General features: G+C 41.3%; 1 long non-coding RNA gene across 1 annotated transcript; it reads right to left on the bottom strand.

The window, feature by feature from the left end:
• Positions 1-477: 477 nt before the first annotated feature.
• On the bottom strand, positions 478-12,225 carry LOC119528820. Its single transcript, XR_005215769.1, has 3 exons — positions 12,175-12,225; positions 799-894; positions 478-574 (listed from the first exon to the last, which is right to left on the bottom strand). It is a non-coding gene; the product is annotated as an uncharacterized LOC119528820 (long non-coding RNA).
• Positions 12,226-16,124: the final 3,899 nt, after the last annotated feature.

The raw sequence follows: 16,124 nt of genomic DNA, 5'->3' as shown, positions 1-16,124 counted from the left end.
TAATAATACGAGGTGCCTGGAAGAGCAATTTTCAAGTCCACAGGGTCGGGTGATTTGGGTTATAATATTACTCAGCACTGTAGAGAGGCAGCATCTTCTTCCCATACACTTCCCCATGGCTCACTTCTTCACCTCACCTCACCGCAGAAGCCCCCACCATTTCCTCAGGCAACTCAGCTGGCCCCATTGTCAGACTGGCTCTGATCCTTTCAGCAAAATAACTGCTGACGCTCTCTTCCCACGGGGCCTGCCTTCCCCACAAGACTCATGTTCTTCGATAACAGGTAGAGAAATACCTGGCGCTTCAGAACAGCAATGCCACAAGTAATAACTCACTGCACCTGACATTTTCATTAGGTGCTGCATTATATGTTTCTTCAGGAACCAGCCTTAATAATTTTGTTCCACTCTGCTCAGAGGGGATTAATAGGACTTACTTATACATATGGGCCACAGACCCTTGCACAGCACAAGTTTCCATCCTTTTCTAGTTTGGCCGTGGATTTCAGTCTTGTCAGCTCCGCATAATTCTCAGAGGAATCATCCCACAGACACTTCCCAGCCTCACACATACCTGCCAGGATGCACAGGGGAAACTTTATAGTGTATATAAATGGACTTTAATATTGCAGTATCCCTTTTGGGATTTATGTCTAATTTGTTAGACCAGGCAGAAAAGCTGACGAGCCACTCTGTGTCTTTTGGAGGCTTCTGCTTTGCACTTGCTGGAGAAGCGCAGAAGGATGTAATCTCACCCCATGCACGACCCTCTTGCTCTCCCTAAAGGAGCACTCTTACCTGAGCCAGCAGTTGTTGGAAGACTGGGGGATTTTTGTTCCTTCATAGCTCTCCATTCTTCCATGGAGCCAAAGTTGTCATTTTTCTTGGACATCCCTGAGAAAACATTGAACATGGTTGAACCTTGTTTCATCATTAATTTCAGGCCAAAAACCTTGCTGACTTAGCTCCAGGTAATGACTTTGTACTTCCTTTGCAACTTGACCAGATCCAGAATAACAAAACTTAAAGTACAGTGTCTTGTAGGTATTAATACTGCTTTTTGTTTTACAAGGGGAAGTGAGATTTGGAGAGGGGGTTGATGACAACGTGAGGCCAGATTTTGTTTAGAAGTAAACACCTCATAAGGAAAGTGGTCCTTCCGTATTCTTCACAGCATTCTTCATTCAGGGGCACTTGGCACCAGTGCTGCTAAACAGCCAACTCTTGGTATAGCAAAACCACCCTGGTGTGCAAGGGTTTCTCATTATTCAAGCTACTCTTGGTTCAGAGGATTGGAGACTGATATCCATGGCTAAGGTTTTTGCTTTTCACCTCTGTTTATCAAAATAACATTAATGATAAACAACTCATATCCATTGAGTGCTACTGTTGCTATTTTACTCCTTTGTCTCCATCCTATAAGTATCATTCCTGTTTTACAGATGAAGAAACTGAGCCATAGACAGGTTAAATAACTCACCCTAAGTCAGACAGCTGGTAACTAGGAAAATCAGAACTCAAACCCAGGTCCCTTACACCAGAGTCAGAGTTAAAAATGTTTATAACTCAGTAGAACAAATGGCACCACAAATGACATTGTGGAAGCAGTTACTAGAGAATTCCAGCATCATCACCACAATTAAAAAAAAAAAAAAGACCTCAGTACCTACTGCTGCTAGTTTAACTCCAAACACACACTTATGAAGATATAGTGGCCTTAATCATTTCAGGAATAATCAGATAAACTCTGTGATATTTATTGTCTTCCTACTCTATAAAAAGCACAGCATTAATCAATCACTAACAGGAGGAAGAAGGTGTGAAGAAGAGTAAAATTGTGGTCCATTTCCTCAGAGTACCCGCAATCTAGCTGGGGAGACATTCAAGATGATACTAAGGTGGAATCTGGTGTGTGCATGCAATGGAATGTTGAGCAGCTGCGAGGTGGAGTGGGGCTGCAGGGTGTGTGGATTCTGTGCACAGCATTTTGGGTGAACTACACCAGAAACGGGGGTAGGCTCTGTAATGCCTCTCCAGTACGGACTGACCACAAAGTGTAGACTCGGAGTTGAGTCTTGGAGTACAGCCTAGCAGGGGAACGATTATTGTGGTGGTCCCTGGGTTGTGAGCTCTTACAGCTTTCAAATTGTTCCTGAATTCTGTTTGCCTCCAGGCTGTGGGATGCTGATCCCTTTGAGGATGGCCTGATCAGTCTCTGGAGCGTTGGGTGTCTGTGTGGTCTCTGGGGCTGCAGGCTGGAGCTCGGCAGATATGAATGTCAGTATTAGCACATACAGCAACTGTTAAAAAAAGAAGCTGAGGGGAGGCGGGGCAAGATGGCAGACTGGTGAGATGTATGTTTTAGTTACTCCTCCAGGAAAGTAGGTAGAAAGCCAGGAACTGCGTGGACTGGACACCACAGAGCAATCTGACTTTGGGCATACTTCATACAACACTCACGAAAACGTGGAACTGCTGAGATCAGCGAAATCTGTAAGTTTTTGCAGCCAGGGGACCCGCGCCCCTCCCTGCCAGGCTCAGTCCCGTGGCAGGAGGGGCTGTCAGCTCCGGGAAGGAGAAGGGAGAACTGCAGTGGCAGCCCTTATTGGAAACTCATTCTGCTGATCCAAACTCCAACCATAGATAGACGGAGACCAGACACCAGAGAATCTGAGAGCAGCCAGCCCAGCAGAGAGGAGACAGGCATAGAAAAAAAACAACACGAAAAACTCCAGAATAAAAGCGGAGGATTTTTGGAGTTCTGGTGAACACAGAAAGGGGAAGGGCGGAGCTCAGGCCTTGAGGCGCATATGCAAATCCCGAAGAAAAGCTGATCTCTCTGCCCTGTGGACCTTTCCTTAATGGCCCTGGTTGCTTTGTCTCTTAGCATTTCAATAACCCATTAGATCTCTGAGGAGGGCCCTTTTTTTTTTTTTTTTTTTAATCCATTTTTCTTTTTCTAAAACAATTACTCTAAGAAGCCCAATACAGAAAGCTTCAAAGACTTGCAGTTTGGGCAGGTCAAGTCAAGAGCAGAACTAGGAGAGCTCTGAGACAAAACGCAATAATCCAGCAGCTGAGAAAATTCACTAAACACCACAACTTCCCGAGAAAAGGGGGGTGTCCGCTCACAGCCATCATCCTGGTGGACAGGAAACACTCCTGCCCATCGCCAGCCCCATAGCCCAGAGCTGCCCCAGACAACCCAGTGTGACGGAAGTGCTTCAAATAACAGGCACATACCACAAAACTGGGCATGGACATTAGCCTTCCCTTCAACCTCAGCTGATTGTCCCAGAGTTGGGAAGGTGGAGCAGTGTGAATTAACAAAGCCCCATTCAGTCATCATTTCAGCAGACGGGGAGCCTCCCTACACAGCCCAGCAGCCCAGAACTGCCCTGGGGGGACGGCACTCACCTGTGACATAGCACAGTCATCCCTCAACAGAGGACCTGGGGTGCACGGCCTGGAAGAGGGGCCCACTTGCAAGTCTCAGGAGCCATACGCCAATACCAAGGACTTGTGGGTCAGTGGCAGAGACAAACTGTGGCAGGACTGAACTGAAGGATTAGACTATTGCAGCAGCCTTAAAACTCTAGGATCACCAGGGAGATTTGATTGTTAGAGCCACCCCCCCCTCCCGGACTGCCCAGAAACACGCCCCATATACAGGGCAGGCAACACCAACTACACACGCAAGCTTGGTACACCAATTGGACCCCACAAGACTCACTCCCCCACTCACCAAAAAGGCTAAGCAGGGGAGAACTGGCTTGTGGAGAACAGGTGGCTCGTGGACGCCACCTGCTGGTTAGTTAGAGAAAGTGTACTCCACGAAGCTGTAGATCTGATAAATTAGACATAAGGACTTCAATTGGTCTACAAATCCTAAAAGAACCCTATCAAGTTCAGCAAATGCCACGAGGCCAAAAACAACAGAAAATTATAAAGCATATGAAAAAACCAGACGATATGGATAACCCAAGCCCAAGCACCCAAATCAAAAGATCAGAAGAGACACAGCACCTACAACAGCTACTCAAAGAACTAAAGATGAACAATGAGACCATAGTACGGGAGACAAAGGAAATCAAGAAGACCCTAGAAGAGCATAAAGAAGACATTGCAAGACAAAATAAAAAAATGGATGATCTTATGGAAATTAAAGAAACTGTTGACCAAATTAAAAAGATTCTGGACACTCATAGTGCAAGACTAGAGGAAGTTGAACAACGAATCAGTGACCTCGAAGATGACAGAATGGAAAATGAAAGCATCAAAGAAAGAATGGGGAAAAAAATTGAAAAAATCGAAATGGACCTCAGGGATATGATAGATAATATGAAACGTCCAAATATAAGACTCATTGGTGTCCCAGAAGGGGAAGAAAAGGGTAAAGGTCTAGGAAGAGTATTCAAAGAAATTGTTGGGGAAAACTTCCCAAATCTTCTAAACAACATAAATACACAAATCATAAATGCTCAGCGAACCCCAAATAGAATAAATCCAAATAAACCCACTCCGAGACATATACTGATCACACTGTCAAACACAGAAGAAAAGGAGCAAGTTCTGAAAGCAGCAAGAGAAAAGCAATTCACCATATACAAAGGAAACAGCATAAGACTAAGTAGTGACTACTCAGCAGCCACCATGAAGGCAAGAAGGCAGTGGCACGATATATTTAAAATTCTGAGTGAGAAAAATTTCCAGCCAAGAATACTTTATCCAGCAAAGCTCTCCTTCAAATTTGAGGGAGAGCTTAAATTTTTCACAGACAAACAAATGCTGAAAGGATTTGCTAACAAGAGACCTGCCCTACTGGAGATACTCAAGGGAGCCCTACAGACAGAGAAACAAAGAAAGGACAGAGAGAATTGGAGAAAGGTTCAGTACTAAAGAGATTCGGTATGGGTACAATAAAGGATATTAATAGACAGAGCGGAAAAATATGACAAACATAAACCAAAGGATAAGATGGCTGATTCAAGAAATGCCTTCACGGTTATAACGTTGAATATAAATGGATTAAACTCCCCAATTAAAAGATATAGATTCGCAGAATGGATCAAAAAAAATGAACCATCAATATGTCGCATACAAGAGACTCATCTTAGACACAGGGACACAAAGAAACTGAAAGTGAAAGGATGGAAAAAAATATTTCATGCAAGGTACAGCCAAAAGAAAGCAGGTGTAGCAATATTAATCTCAGATAAAATAGGCTTCAAATGCAGGGATGTTTTGGGAGACAAAGAAGGCCACTACATACTAATAAAAGGGGCAATTCAGCAAGAAGAAATAACAATCGTAAATGTCTATGCACCCAACCAAGGTGCCACAAAATACATGAGAGAAACACTGGCAAAACTAAAGGAAGCAATTGATGTTTCCACAATAATTGTGGGAGACTTCAACACATCACTCTCTCCTATAGATAGATCAACCAGACAGAAGACCAGTAAGGAAATTGAAAACCTAAACAATCTGATAAATGAATTAGATTTAACAGACATATACAGGACATTACATCCCAAATCACCAGGATACACATACTTTTCTAGTGCTCACGGAACTTTCTCCAGAATAGATCATATGCTGGGACATAAAACAAGCCTCAATAAATTTAAAAAGATTGAAATTATTCAAAGCACATTCTCTGACCACAATGGAATACAATTAGAAGTCAATAACCATCAGAGACTTAGAAAATTCACAAATACCTGGAGGTTAAACAACACACTCCTAAACAATCAGTGGGTTAAAGAAGAAATAGCAAGAGAAATTGCTAAATATATAGAGACGAATGAAAATGAGAACACAACATACCAAAACCTATGGGATGCAGCAAAAGCAGTGCTAAGGGGGAAATTTATAGCACTAAACGCATATATTAAAAAGGCAGAAATAGCCAAAATCAAAGAACTAATGGATCAACTGAAGAAGCTAGAAAATGAACAGCAAACCAATCCTAAACCAAGTAGAAGAAAAGAAATAACAAGGATTAAAGCAGAAATAAATGACATAGAGAACAAAAAAACAATAGAGAGGATAAATATCACCAAAAGTTTGTTCTTTGAGAAGATCAACAAGATTGACAAGCCCCTAGCTAGACTGACAAAATCAAAAAGAGAGAAGACCCATACAAACAAAATAATGAATGAAAAAGGTGACATAACTGCAGATCCTGAAGAAATTAAAAAAATTATAAGAGGATACTATGAACAACTATATGGCAACAAACTGGATAATGTAGAGGAAATGGACAATTTCCTGGAAACATATGAACAACCTAGACTGACCAGAGAAGAAATAGAAGACCTCAACCAACCCATCACAAGCAAAGAGATCCAATCAGTCATCAAAAATCTTCCCACAAATAAATGCCCAGGGCCAGATGGCTTCACAGGGGAATTCTACCAAACTTTCCAGAAAGAACTGACACCAATCTTACTCAAACTCTTTCAAAACATTGAAGAAAATGGAACACTACCTAACTCATTTTATGAAGCTAACATCAATCTAATACCAAAACCAGGCAAAGATGCTACAAAAAAGGAAAACTACCGGCCAATCTCCCTAATGAATATAGATGGAAAAATCCTCAACAAAATACTTGCAAATCGAATCCAAAGACACATTAAAAAAATCATACACCATGACCAAGTGGGGTTTATTCCAGGCATGCAAGGATGGTTCAACGTAAGAAAATCAATCAATGTATTACAACACATTAACAAGTCAAAAGGGAAAAATCAATTGATCATCTCAATAGATGCTGAAAAAGCATTTGACAAAATCCAACATCCCTTTTTGATAAAAACACTTCAAAAGGTAGGAATTGAAGGAAACTTCCTCAACATGATAAAGAGCATATATGAAAAACCCACAGCCAGCAGAGTACTCAATGCTGAGAGACTGAAAGCCTTCCCTCTAATATCAGGAACAAGACAAGGATGCCCGCTATCACCACTGTTATTCAACATTGTGCTGGAAGTGCTAGCCAGGGCAATCCGGCAAGACAAAGAAATAAAAGGCATCCAAATTGGAAAAGAAGAAGTAAAACTGTCATTGTTTGCAGATGATATGATCTTATATCTAGAAAACCCTGAGAAATCGACGATACAGCTACTAGAGCTAATAAACAAATTTAGCAAAGTAGCGGGATACAAGGTTAATGCACATAAGTCAGTAATGTTTCTATATGCTAGAAATGAACAAACTGAAGAGACACTCAAGAAAAAGATACCATTTTCAATAGCAACTAAAAAAATCAAGTACCTAGAAATAAACTTAACCAAAGATGTAAAAGACCTATACAAAGAAAACTACATAACTCTACTAAAAGAAATAGAAGGGGACCTTAAAAGATGGAAAAATATTCCATGTTCATGGATAGGAAGACTAAATGTCATTAAGATGTCAATTCTACCCAGACTCATCTACAGATTCAATGCAATCCCAATCAAAATTCCAACAACCTACTTTGCAGACTTGGAAAAGCTAGTTATCAAATTTATTTGGAAAGGGAAGATGCCTCGAATTGCTAAAGACACTCTAAAAAAGAAAAACGAAGTGGGAGGACTTACACTCCCTGACTTTGAAGCTTATTATAAAGCCACAGTTGCCAAAACAGCATGGTACTGGCACAAAGATAGACATACAGATCAATGGAATCGAATTGAGAATTCGGAGATAAACCCTCAGATCTATGGCCAACTGATCTTTGATAAGGCCCCCAAAGTCACTGAACTGAGTCATAATGGTCTTTTCAACAAATGGGGCTGGGAGAGTTGGATATCCATATCCAAAAGAATGAAAGAGGACCCCTACCTCACCCCCTACACAAAAATTAACTCAAAATGGACCAAAGATCTCAATATAAAAGAAAGTACTGTAAAACTCCTAGAAGATAATGTAGGAAAACATCTTCAAGACCTTGTATTAGGCAGCCACTTCCTAGACTTGACACCCAAAGCACAAGCAACAAAAGAGAAAATAGATAAATGGGAACTCCTCAAGCTTAGAAGTTTCTGCACCTCAAAGGAATTTCTCAAAAAGGTAAAGAGGCAGCCAACTCAATGGGAAAAAATTTTTGGAAACCATGTATCTGACAAAAGACTGATATCTTGCATATATAAAGAAATCCTACAACTCAATGACAATAGTACAGTTGGCCCAATTATAAAATGGGCAAAAGATATGAAAAGACAGTTCTCTGAAGAGGAAATACAAATGGCCAAGAAACACATGAAAAAATGTTCAGCTTCACTAGCAATTAGAGAGATGCAAATTAAGACCACAATGAGATACCATGTAACACCGGTTAGAATGGCTGCCATTAAACAAACAGGAAACTACAAATGCTGGAGGGGATGTGGAGAAATTGGAACTCTTATTCATTGTTGGTGGGACTCTATAATGGTTCAGCCACTCTGGAAGTCAGTCTGGCACTTCCTTAGAAAACTAGATACAGAGTTACCATTCGATCCAGCGATTGCACTTCTCTGTATATACCCGGAAGGTCGGAAAGCAGTGACACGAACAGATATCTGCACGCCAATGTTCATAGCAGCATTATTCACAATTGCCAAGAGATGGAAACAACCCAAATGTCCTTCAACAGATGAGTAGATAAATAAAATGTGGTATATACACACGATGGAATACTACGCAGCAGTAAGAAGGAAGGATCTCGTGAAACATATGACAACATGGATGAACCTTGAAGACATAATGCTGAGCGAAATAAGCCAGGCACAAAAAGAGAAATATTATATGCTACCACTAATGTGAACTTTGAAAAATGTAAAACAAATGGTTTATAATGTAGAATGTAGGGGAACTAGCAATAGAGAGCAATTAAGGAAGGGGGAACAATAATCCAAGAAGAACAGATAAGCTATTTAACGTTCTGGGGATGCCCAGGAATGACTATGGTCTGTTAATTTCTGATGGATATAGTAGGAGCAAGTTCACAGAAATGTTGCTATATTATGTAACTTTCTTGGGGTAAAGTAGGAACATGTTGGAAGTTAAGCAGTTATCTTAGGTTAGTTGTCTTTTTCTTACTCCCTTGTTATGGTCTCTTTGAAATGTTCTTTTATTGTATGTTTGTTTTCTTTTTAACTTTTTTTTCATACAGTTGATTTAAAAAAGAAGGGAAAGTTAAAAAAAAAAAAAAGAAAAACAAGGAAAAAAAACAGATGTAGTGCCCCCTTGAGGAGCCTGTGGAGAATGCAGGGGTATTCGCCTACCCCACCTCCATGGTTGCTAACATGACCACAGACATAGGGGACTGGTGGTTTGATGGGTTGAGCCCTCTACCACAGGTTTTACCCTTGGGAAGATGGTTGCTGCAAAGGAGAGGCTAGGCCTCCCTATGGTTGTGCCTAAGAGCCTCCTCCCGAATGCCTCTTTGTTGCTCACATGTGGCCCTGTCTCTCTAGCTAAGCCAACTTGAAAGGTGAAATCACTGCCCTCCCCCCTACGTGGGATCAGACACCCAGGGCAGTGAATCTCCCTGGCAACGTGGAATATGACTCCTGGGGAGGAATGTAGACCTGGCATCGTGGGACAGAGAACATCTTCTTGACCAAAAGGGGGATGTGAAAGGAAATGAAATAAGCTTCAGTGGCAGAGAGATTCCAAAATGAGCCGAGAGGTCACTCTGATGGGCACTCTTACGCACACTTTAGACAACCCTTTTTAGGTTCTAAAGAATTGGGGTAGCTGGTGGTGGATACCTGAAACTATCAAACTACAACCCAGAACCCATGAATCTCGAAGACAGTTGTATAAAAATGTAGCTTATGAGGGGTGACAAGGGGATTGGGAAAGCCATAAGGACCACACTCCACTTTGTCTAGTTTATGGATGGATGAGTAGAAAAATAGGGGAAGGAAACAAACAGACAAAGGTACCCAGTGTTCTTTTTTACTTCAATTGCTCTTGTTCACTCTAATTATTATTCTTGTTATTTTTGTGTGTGTGCTAATGAAGGTGTCAGGGATTGATTTGGGTGATGAATGTACCACTATGTAATGGTACTGTAAACAATCGAAAGTACGATTTGTTTTGTATGACTGTGTGGTATGTGAATATATCTCAATAAAATGAAGATTAAAAAAAAAAAAAAAAAGACATATTGCCTTAAAAAAAAAAAAAAAAAAAGAAGCTGAGGAAGATCCCAGACTTCGATTGGAGATGTGAATGAAGCAGATCTGGTTAAGATGGGCAGGGCAGGCCAGGGGTTGGAGATCAAGGCTGGCTGTGTTTTGGAGCTTCAGTTTCTGTGTGGGACCAAGGGAAGAGATGTTGATTTGGTGCAGGATCTGTGTTTTCTAAACAATGTAACTTATACAGACAGTTTGTTCAAACACCATGATTGCATGGAGCTTTGAAAGGGAAGTGGGATTTGGTGGGTTTGTATAGGTTGTTGTGAGGTAGTGGCACATCCCAAGGTAATTTGGGCGGAGAGTGGAAATGTGTGTATGGTGGGGGGGACCAGGGAGCTGGGGGAGGGTGCAGGGGCTTTGGACTTCCTCACCTGGAATGTTGCTGATGTTCTTGCAGGCATTGGGGGCTGGTGGCTTGGTGTGCCAGGCCCTTTATCTTGGGGCCTGCCCTTATGAAGCTCATTACTGCAAAGAAGGGGCTGAATCTGCTTATAGTTGTGCCTAGGAGTCTCCCCGAGTATCTCTTTGTTGCTCAGATGTGGCCCTCTCTCTCTAGCTAAGCCAACTCGGCAGGTGAACTCACTGCCTTCCCCCCTACATGGGACCTAACTCCCAGGAGTGTAAATCTCCCTGGCAATGCAGGATATAGCTTGCAGGGATGAGTCTGGACCCAGCAGTATGGGACTGAGGGCATCTTCTTGACCAAAAGGGGAATGAGAAATAAAACAAAATAAAGTTTCGCTAGCTGGGAGATTTCAGGTGGAGTTGGGCGTCACTCTGGTGGACATTCTTGTGCACTATATAGATAACCCTTTTTGGGTTTTAATGTATTGGAATAGCTAGAGGTGGATACCTGCAACTGTCAAAGTCGGACCCAGTGACATTGACTCTTGAAGATGATTGTATGACAGTGTGGCTTGCAGAGGGTGGCAGTGTGATTGTGGGGGCCTTGTGGATTGTACTCCCTTTGTCCGGTGTATGGATGGATGGGTAGAGAATGGGGACAAAACCTAGATGAAGAGTGGGGTGGGATGGGGGGGATGGTTTGGTGGTTCTTTTTCACTTTTATTTTTTGTTCTTATTGCTGCTCTTTCTGATGTAAGGAAAATGTTCAAGGATAGAATGGGGTGATGAATGCATAGCTGTGTGATGGTGCTGTGAACAGTTGGTTGTGCACCATGCATGATTGTGTGGTGTGTGAATGTATCTCAATAAAACTGAATTTAATTAAAAATAAATAAATTAATTAATTTAAAAAAAAGATAATACTGAAAAAGACATCACAAAGCTAGATGAGATTAATCACCAAACTAACATTCTGAGCAAAAGTGCTTAGGTGATTCAGATGAAAGTGACCTCTTCCCAAGCAGGAATGGTCAGGGAAGACTAAAGAGGAGACATGGGACTTGAGGTGGCACCTGGAGGAGGGTGGCACTTGAGGAGGTTGGAGGTTGCTGGAAAGTGAAAGGCGGATCCAGGAGAAGTGAGAAGAGGAATCCTGGAGTGGGTGAGTGGTCGAAGGAGGTCAGTCTGAGGCAGGAAAGCACAAGGCGTGTTGCAACAAAAGCCTACACATCTTTTCTTGTGTTCACCAAAATCAGAATTATCTGGAAAGAAATTGAACCAGGTAAAACAAGACTTATTTTTTACCTCAGAATTTTATTTCGGCATTTTTAATTAAATCCTTCTTATCTTCGAATTAGTATACTTGGAGATTTCTTTAAAAAAAGATATCACAGTGTGTATGTGTGTGTGTATATATATATATATATATAATTGTCTATTTTGTCTTTAAAGTCCAACAATTTCATTACATGATATTATTGATAATGTTTTAAACAAACTTCCCCCCAGTGGGCAAAAGTCAAATAAATTCACAGAATTTCCAGAGACAGAGGTTCTACTAAACATATACAGATCTGTATATTTAAGGTTCTCCTTGGAAACAGAATCAATGAGAGATGTCTCTTATTATCAAATTGTAAAAGTGACTCACGCAACTGCGGGAGTGCACGAGTCCAAATTCTGCAGAGCCGTCAACAAGCTGTCAACTCCAAGGAAGACGTCCGACAAACTCCTCGGGAAATGAACCGGCAACTTTGACGAACTCCTCAGGAAACGAACCGGCAACTTTGACGAACTCCTCAGGAAACGAACTGGCAACTTCGACGAGCTCCCCAGGAAAAGCTTCACTGAGCAGCTGAAGAAGCAGCGAAGGTTTCTCTAACCGTCCGGCTTATAAGCCTCCAACTGATCACCCGGACCAAATCCAGCCAATTGCATTCTCTCACTGTGGAAGCACGCCCCTTGATGAGTCATCAGTCAGCTGCAGTCAATTGACCGATGATCCGACAAACCAGCCCGTTGGTTTATTAACCAGCCTCAAATAGCCTCACAGCAATCGTCAGGCCAGTGCCCGCTTGACCAGACAGCTAGGCCACCTAGCCAAGTTGACACATGAACCCAACCATCACAAGATCATTTCTACATTCCTTTTCTGACAACTTCGGGCTTTATGAGCAATTTATAATTTATGTGTATATTACTTTACACAATAGGAAAATTATCCCATTGTATATCAAGGGGGCTGGTTTTCTTCCTGGTGCATCAAACTGCCCTTTCCTGTATCTTTCCACAATCCAGGGCCTTGGGGCATTAGCTCACAAGTGCTGCCTTTGGATTCTTTACGATTGCCAACCTTCAAGAAGCCGAGGCTCTCTACTCAACAAACCAGACTTTATCAGAAGAAACTCAGCCTTTTCTACCCATGATGCTACAGATGGGACTCACAGGATACCACCTAAGAGATGAGACAGAAGACCCCTTGCATCAGCCCTCCATAAATAGGCTTCCTTTGGGGTCTAAAAATATACTACATTTGCAATGCATAGCAACAGAGCAATATCATAAATTAATAGCATGAATTCACTGAGCACCTATCATGGGCCAGATACTGTGCGAAAGGGTTACTTACTTTAGTAACCCTTCACATGATTTGTATAATCCTCATAACTATTCTATGAAGGATATCCAAATATTATATCCATCTTACAGATAAAATAAAGGAGGATAAGAAAGATTAAGTAAGTCAGCCAAAGCCACAGAGCCAAATGGTTAGCAGACTTGGGGGTCAGATCAAGTCTGTTTGACTCCAAAGTCCTACATGTTCCACTATACTGGTCTTGATTGGAATAAAGCGTGAGCCCAGACATCTAAAGCACCGTGACATACTTTCAGCTGTTTTGCACATAGCTTCCCTGCCCTTGCTGGGCCTACCATTCCTCTTCTGTTCTACCTTTGGTCCTAACTGTCTTGAAGGACTTAAAACCTGGAGTAGCATGTTTCTAAACCAGTGGGCTATTCCATTTGGTTATCACAAAGACCTCTGTTGAAACACCTGCATCTCAGACAAGCTGAAGGTGATCTGAGGCAGTGCATTTCAAATTCCCTATGGTAAGGACCAGTTTTCCCCATTCCTTCACTGACACTTACATGATCCTACTGTGCATGTCTGGTAGCTCCAGCCATAAGCTACTCGCCACACAATTTTAACAATGCCTGTTCAACAAGAGTACCTGATCAGACACTTGGATATCTCAGCAAAGCAGAGGTGTGCTATTAAATGTTCAGCACCTGGTTCTCATGGGTGGGGGGTGAAAAGAGTGCTGATTCCTAGCATTTGCTGATTTGCATGATTAAAAATACCACCAACCCAGTTCCTCAGAAAGCTAAGTATAGAACTACCATATGACCTGCATTCCTACTTTTACATATATACCAAAAAGAATTGAAAGCAGGGACTCGAACAAATATTCGCACACTGATGCTCATAGCAGCATTATTTACAATTACCAAAAGATGGAAGAAACCCAAATGTCCATCAACTGATGAATGGATAAATAAAATGTGTTATAAACATAAAATGGAATGTTACTCAGCCGTGAAAAAGGAATGAAGTCCTGATACATGCAACAACATGGATGAACCTTAAAGACATCATGTAAGTGAAATAAGCCAGGCATGAAAGGACAAATATTATACGATCTCACTGATTTGAATTAATTAGAATAGGCAAATTCATACAGAATCAGAACCTAGAATTATAGGTTACCAGCGGATGGGGTGGGTACAGAGAATGGGAAGTTATGGCTTAAAATGTACAGGGTTCCTATTTGGAAGGATGAAATGTTTTGGAAATGTTCTGGTAATGAATGGTGGTGATGGTAGCAAAACATTGTGAATGTAATTAGTATGACTGAAATATATATCTCTATATGATCAGAAGGGGAAATGTTAGATTCTATATATGGTACCAGAATAAATTTTTTTTTAAATCCTTGGAACTACACTACACAACGAACCCTAAGTTTAAAATGGACTATAGCTATATAGTTAATAGTACAATTATAAAAATGTACTATCATCAATTGTAACAAATGTTCCACGCCAATACAAGGTGATAATAATAGGATGGTCTATGGAAACCCTGTATTTTTTATGCATGATTGTTCTGTAAACCCACAACTTCTCTAATAAATTAAAAAAAAAAAAATTACCACCAACCATGGCTGATTTCAAGCTACTAACATGAAATCACTGAGTACAGAGATGGGAAGAAATATGCACAATCAGCTCTCTCCTGCCAGTACCACCCACCTTCATCACATCACTGCAGCAATGCCCAATTGCTATAAATTTTCTAAGTACTTAACAGACAGTGGATCACACTTTACATAATACTTATCAAAATTTTTTAAGCTTCAGAGTCCCCAAAGAGATTCCCTAAATCTCTTCATTCATTCATTAGCTCAGTATTTTTTTAGGAAAAATTCTGGACCCACAAAGTTCTAAGAAAACATTTTCAGAAAGGGCCTCTTTACCCAGCATAAGTGGGTCTCTGAGACAGTGCTTTCCCACCTCACTCCTCTACTTCTCTGCAGTAAGTTAAAAGTTAAAAGTATTTATTATTTAAAGACTGATTCCAAGTTCCTATAAAAAATGGAGCTTAGATATTAGCAAAATAAAATGTATCCAAATTAACCCAGTAAATTTACAGAAGTATGCCTGTACAATATCTGCCTCAGCAACCCTGCCCTGTAACACGACAGTCAGGATTGTGGTAGAGCCAGAGATAAGCTTGGTTTATGATCATGACACCTTCTGAGTTTTTTTTCCAGGGAAGTAGGTACCCAGAATTTAACCTTAATCTAGCATTAAATTTTGAGGAAAGTTCTTGTTTTAGCTTCCTGGCTGCTAAAACAAATAAAAAATGGATTGGCTTACAAAAACGAGAATTTATTGGCTCACAGTTTTGAGACTGGGAGAAGTCAAACAATACAATGCTTTCTCCCAAAAGACCGTGGCGTTCTGGGCCGGCTGCAGGAGATCCTTGGTCCTTGGCTTTTCTGCCACAAGCCAATGCATGTGGCAGCATCTTCTTTCTCTTTCATGTTCTGTTGACTTCCAGCTTCTGGCGGGCTCCCTGTGGCTTCTCTCTGCCTGACTTTCAATCTGCTTTTAAAGGACTCCAGCAATCTGGATTAAAGCCCAACCTGATTTAGTCGTACCACACTTTAACTGAAGTAACATCTTGAAGAGATCTTATTTACAATGGGTCCACACCCACCAGACATGCCTGTGAGGACCAGTGCTTCACCAAAAAGCCTAGTGGCCCAGAAGCCGGAAGACACCAACTATGAACAGAGCACACATCTCTCCCATGCAGGCAAGGGCTCAGCTCTTCTTTTCTCTCCCTTCCATCCACCCCCATCTAAAAGCATTATTTAAAGGATTCTCCCTATCTCCTTTTTTACTTTTTCCCTCCTCTTTTTTCCCCTTTCCTAAAGGATTGTTCTTCTATTTCCTTTGCCTTTCTTCAACATCATAGTCAAGCACATACTTGTCTTTCTCCCACAACTTAGCTTTATTACAGGGATGGAATCCTAG

The sequence above is a fragment of the Choloepus didactylus genome, chromosome 3, assembly GCF_015220235.1.
Source record: "Choloepus didactylus isolate mChoDid1 chromosome 3, mChoDid1.pri, whole genome shotgun sequence".
In the NCBI taxonomy this organism is placed as follows: Eukaryota; Metazoa; Chordata; class Mammalia; order Pilosa; family Megalonychidae; genus Choloepus; species Choloepus didactylus.
This window is presented reverse-complemented; position numbering and strand designations above follow the sequence as displayed.